This window comes from Apodemus sylvaticus, chromosome 23 (assembly GCF_947179515.1).
Source record: "Apodemus sylvaticus chromosome 23, mApoSyl1.1, whole genome shotgun sequence".
In the NCBI taxonomy this organism is placed as follows: Eukaryota; Metazoa; Chordata; class Mammalia; order Rodentia; family Muridae; genus Apodemus; species Apodemus sylvaticus.
In genome coordinates, this window is record NC_067494.1 from 27,891,868 (window position 1) to 27,897,948 (window position 6,081).

Genomic DNA, 6,081 nt, shown 5'->3' on the forward strand with positions numbered 1-6,081 from the left:
CCGTCCCGTCCCAGTCCTCAGCGCCTCTGCCCGGGCCGGACCGCCGCCTTTTCTCCTCGGCCTCCAACCGCCACCGCCTTCTTCGCGCGCCCCGCCCCGCCCCGCCGCGCCCCGCCCCCCGGGCCCGGCCCGGCCCGGCAGCGGGTGTGCGGACACGCGCACGCTCGGCAGGCGAGGACGCGCACGCTGCCCTCTGCGGGTGAGGTCGGGCGGGCGCAGGGAAGTCGTGGAGTGTCCCTGCTGGCGCGTCCCAGCCTCTCCCTGCGGTGCTCCCGGCCGGGTCCCGCTTTCGAGCCTTTGCTTCTTTTAGTCTATTTTTTGGAAGGACTCCCAGAGCCCCTGTGGCACTGTGGAGGACGCGGGCCCCAGGAGCGCGACCCGTCCTCCTAGCTCGCCCCCCGCAGGAAATAGGTCAGCTCCGGTTGTCTGTGGTTACTGCCACCACCTCACGTGCCCGAGCCCTGTGACTCGGTCACCGCTCTGCTCTGTGACCCGTTTCCCCTTGTAAAGGCTCTGCCGCCCGTCAGCCGTGGCGCGGCGTCTGGGGAAGGTCTTAGGGCCGGAGCCACCCGGGGCTGCACACACCGCGCGTGGGCGTCCCCGTTACTACCGCCGGGCCCGGGGGTGGGGCTGAGGGACGGGGATGTCACCGCCGCCCACCCCGGCTGCGGGCCTCCTGCCAGCTCCCATCTCAAAGCCACCTCGAGGGAGTCGTGGCTGGCGGAGGGGCAGAGGTGAGAAAACCCCCTTGGGTGGCCGTTCTTTGGGGGTGGGGGGAATTGAATTTTTATCCCCCGCTGTTGGACAATAAAATAAAAGGGTCTCTGCAGCTTCCACGTCCCCATAATTGATTGATTGTCCTTTGGGGTTTTTTTGCTTTTCTTAATCACCTAGTTGACACTAGGTCATCTCCCACCTCAAGCTGAGCGGGAGTCAGTGCAAACCAGAAACCTCTGCCCTTCCCTCTGTGGCAAACAGAGACAACCAGGAATCACATTTCTTCAAATATGTCCACCTAAGTATATGTGGACTTCGGTCTAGACTTGTGGAACAAAGCGGCCATGTATGTGGCTTAGCCGCCCAGAAAAGCAGCAGGTACTTTGGCAATTTGAAAACAAATAAGCAGTAGCAGGTTTGACCTGTCTACTCTCTAAAGAGAGGAGCATCTTCCCACCCCCACCCCCACCCCACGCCCGGTCTTAAATTACTCTCGACTTAGGACAAGTATATATCCTTCCCCCCCCCCAGAGGTCAATTCCATGGTGGGATGCTATAAAAACTTTGGGACGGGTAGGTAACTCTGTTGGCAAAGTTTTTGTTGAGGTAGCAAGAGACCCTGCGTTCCATCCCAGCCCCCTTGTCCCAGTAAGAGGCTCTTTCTCAAAAAGTAAGGTAGGTGGTTCCTGAGGAATGGCACCTAGGGTTGGCCCCTGGCTCCACATATGTACACAAAAACTAGCTAAAATAAGAAGACCACCGTCATAAAGGCTGCAGACAAGGCTGAGGAGTTTTCAGAGAAATTTGAATTGGCCAAATAAATCCTGACAAATTGCTCTTCCTTTTGTTCAGCATCAAGGCTAATAGCACCTTTAATCTAAAAAAAAGGTTTTCTTGCCCAGGTAGAGCACCAGCCTGTATTTGGATAGCCTAAGGCTAAAGCAATCGACAAGTCAAGACTAAAATTTAAGTCATGTGCTAATTAAGGAAAGCATCTTTGACCAGAGACAATTGTGAGTGGGTAAAGGCAGATTTACAGTTGTGAAGCCATAAGACAATAGGAATTACTAACTGGGATAGTAATACTAACCAGGATTAGTATTAGGTATTAATACCCAGTATCTGATATTTACCAGCTGTAATTATGTCTCTAATACACATTCATTTGAAGTACGAAAAATATGATGGCATCAAATTGCAATTTAGAAGAAACCTCCTAAGGACAAATTTTATAGTTCCAGGTCAGCCTTGTAGTTTTAAATAAGTAATCAAAGGAATCTGAATCCCTTGGAAAATAGAAGATCTAGGTTTTCTCCATATGTACCACAGACCTCTTAAACCCATATTATAAAGAAGAACATGTATATATCAATGCTCTATGCTTTGAGTTAATAAGATTAAACGTATTCATACATTGTCTAGCATACAGAATATGTATTCACTCAATAGATGAAGGATTCCGCTCTGTCTCCACCCCAAGCTAAGACTGCAAAGTGTTGCATTTCAGGTGACTAGCATTTGGTCGTACTATCTCTCTGGGTGAGGGAATGAACAGGTAGACTCATGTGGAAATGATAATCATTCTTTCATCTGTCTAAAACTACTGTGTAACTTTATACTAACTTCTTAGTAGGGAGATAGAAAACTTTTCATTCAAAAACAAACTTATACATTAAACAAGAGAAACCAATTTTAACAGCCCATAACTGAACTCAATCCCATTTCCACCCTTTCTGCACTCTGCTGGAGTGGCAGCAGAGAACATGCCGTAGTGTAGTGAGTAGACTCAGAGCCTACAGTGTTCTAGTCAGCCTCTGTTGCACATGGCAGTACAGGAAATAGCAGCTCCATGTTTTCTGGATTTTTTTTTTCTTTTAGTAAAGCTTCTGAACATCCAGCTAGTTACATGAGCACCATATGATGTTTTTGAATTTTCAGAAACCCCATATGTGCACGGCTGGGGCCGAGGGCCTCAGACACCACAACAAAGCTACATCTTTTTTAGTGAGTCATGCAAAAGATGATAAAATAGAAGTTGGTGCTTATTTCTAGGAATAGGCTGGTTCTTAAACTATTAGAGTGTCGATTTCCTCTAAAATGGATGTCTGTGCTGAATGGCTGCCTTGTTACTAGCCCTCAGTTCCTTGGGAAATTCCCTTCAGTATGACAGATTCTAAGATTGCGGTGACCCATGCCTCCTAGTAGCCACATAAGTATGAAATGTGTAACCTCACCTTCTCATTCATCTCTAAACTACCTCTGGCCCGGTTTCTTCTCTTCCTTGATGAAGTCATGCATCTTTTTTTTTTTTCTTTGAAAAATAAAGCACGCTGAGGCCTCTGCACTAGGATAAGTTGGGCTGCTCCCCCTGGACCATCCGAGGAAAAGTCCCAGGCATGGCCCTGGGGCTCTGAAGCATTTCTGCAAGACCTTTCCAGCCTCAGCCTCCTCTCTAGGATTCCCAGGCACCCTGAGCCAGGAAAGCTCTATTTGTACCACAAATCAGGTTCCTGATGCTCACTGTCTGATCTCTGCTTTGGAGTTCTAGTGTGGGCATTGTTCTTTTCTTTGCTGTTTTCACAAGAAAACAAGTTCTTTTCCAAAAGAGTCATAATGAACTCATCTGGATAAGTAGTTAGCTCAGATATTTAGAGGGTGTCTTAGGGTTTTACTGCTGTGAACAGGCACCATGACTAAGACAATTCTTAGAAAGGACATTTAATTGGGGCAGGCTTACAGATTCAGAGGTTCAGTCCATTATCATATTATGGCAGCCTCCAGGCAGCCATGGTGCTGGAGGAGCTGAGAGTTCTACATCTTGTTCTGAAGTTAAACAGATTACTGGCATCCAGCTAGGAGGAGGCTCTCAAAGCCCACTTCCACAGTGACACACTTCCTCCAATAAGGTAACACCTACTTCAACGAGACCTGTCTTCCATGGTGCTACTCCCTGGGCCAAACATATTCATATCACCACAGCAGGGGAGCCCTGAGAAGGAGACAGACAGAAGGGAGGGATACACACACACACACACACACACCACAGGCATGCATATACATTGAGATTCAAGTCCAGGTCCATGTACATGCTGGAAAACTAGCATTGAACTAAACTTATCCCAAGAAGCCATTAAAGTTTTTAATAATATATTTAAAATTATTTCAAAGTTTATATAACCATACACAAGCAAATTAGGACTTTGTCATGCTTGTGTATCAATTATTTGTACTTCACATTAAAGCAAATAGAGAGAAATGGGATATTGAGAGCTTGTGATTCTACATGCATTCTTTCCGGAAAGACCCAAGTTTTCAAGAAAAAAAAATATTCTAGCAAATATTTTTGGACCTTAGAGATGATTAGCCCCATCATTCTATAAAGGCATACAGGACGTGTCTATCCAAGTCACGATGTTAATCACTGACTGCCACAGAACAGCTAAAACTTAGTTGCCTATTTGGCTTCTATACCACTTTGACACAGAACCTTTTCCTGAAAGGTATGAGCTACAAGATAACTGATACCTGTTTTCGGTATTTACCATATTTTCCTTCAGGAACTCTGTAGATTGCAACCTAAGTCACTATAGGATCTACTCCTGTAATTGTTGCTTCATTTGATATGAAAGTTGGTGAAAGATCATGGTTCCTTCTGAATAAAACTTAACCTTCTCAAGATGCCAATTCTCTTTATTGCTTTCAAGGCTTATTTTTAATATACTGTATTCTTTGAGGATTTTATACAATATATTTTGATAATATTCATTCTCCACTCGCCTGTTCAACTCCTCCCATGTCCATCCTACCCACTTATATTCACCTAACAACTTGTTCTTTCTTTTTTTTTAACAACAAAAAAGTTTATATCTGTATGTATGGAAAGAAGAAAGGGGATACATAATTATAGGAGACCTTGATAATGGAAAGAGATTAAGTATTTGATTCAGAACCCATCTACTGGCATATGGGATTTGTGGGCCAAGGACAAGAAGTTCTGTGGAATAGGTGAGACACCAGTGACAACACTGGGGACAAACAGATCCTACATGAGGGAACAACAACAACAAAGCAAGACACTTTCTTCACAGTGGTGCTGATTGGTGCATAGGAAGACAATTTTTAATGTTATTGATAGTTACTTCTGAAAGTCATCTATTGGTCCAGAGAGATGGGTCAGCTGTTAAGAGCCCTTCCTGCACTTTAGGAAGACCTGAGTTCAGTTCTCAGAACCCACATTGGACAGCTCTTAGCCCCCAAATCTAGGAGATGTAAGATCTTCTTCTGGCACTTCATTTACATGCACAACCCCAGCCCCACCACACAGATACACACCTGTACACATAATTAAGAATAAAGTCTTAATTAAGATATATATTTTGATAATATTTTATTGTATTTGTGATTTAGGGGATAGTTGACCTTATTTGTGTCATCTTATACACAAATTTATTTAAATAACGAATTATGCTATAGTAGGGTTCTACCATAAACCTCATAACAAAGAAATTATTTCCCACCACAGAATATTTTTGTAAAAAAAAAATTTAAGATTTACATTTTTCCTTATTTCCTATAAAAGCCAATCAGCATATGTTTACAGATAAAATACCCAATTTCCTTTAATGAGTATTCATTAACTTTTCATTAATATTAATTAAATATTAGACACTTACTGATTAGGCAAAAAGCTATGGAACTTACTGTAATTCAGAGTCAGGGCAGTCATAGTCAACCACTGGAGTACAGCAGTTTGAGAATGTACTGTACACGAGTTGACACAGTTTTGTGTTGCCTGGAGAGGCCACATACTGCTCTGACTTCTCCCAACCTGTTTGCCTCTGACTGTGTGACCCATGTTCTTGGCCTAGCTCCCTTCCCAGTGGCTACTGCTGGCTTCCTGCACTGGTCTGAGCTGCCCTGTTCTACTTCATTAGTTGTGACCGACCCTCTGTCCAACAGCCCTACTCTTACTCAGCCCCTTATCCTTCCTGACTACTGTCACTGAAGAAGAGAGGCATGTTGGAAGACTGCATATGGTGGCTCATGCTTGTAAGTCTAATATTCCAAAAGCAGAAGTACTGTTGGGTCATTAGTGCATTACAAAATGAGTTAAAAGAAAGATTTGGAAAATTTAAGAAGTTAATTAGAACATAAAATTAAGTCCTCTAATGAAAAGATCTTACATACTAGTTTCCTCTTTGAATACAATTGTATTTTCAAAATTTTGAACCAAGAGTGCATGAAATAAAATTCCTACACTAGAAGGTGTAGGGCTGGAGAATGCTTGCTGCTTTCCTGCAGGACAGTTTTAATTCCAGTTCCGGAGCAGCTAATACCCTCTTTTGGTCTCCATAGACACCAAGC

General features: G+C 44.1%; 1 protein-coding gene across 1 annotated transcript in view; it reads right to left on the bottom strand.

Annotated features, from left to right (window-relative positions):
- The window catches only part of Fbxo30 (F-box protein 30), a 14,469-nt gene extending 14,414 nt beyond the window's left edge, over positions 1-55 (bottom strand). Inside the window, exon 1 of the mRNA XM_052169424.1 lies at positions 1-55. This exon is cut by the window's left edge and continues 127 nt beyond it. The gene's annotated coding sequence lies outside the window, so the exon portion shown is untranslated.
- Between the last annotated feature and the right edge of the window lie 6,026 nt (positions 56-6,081).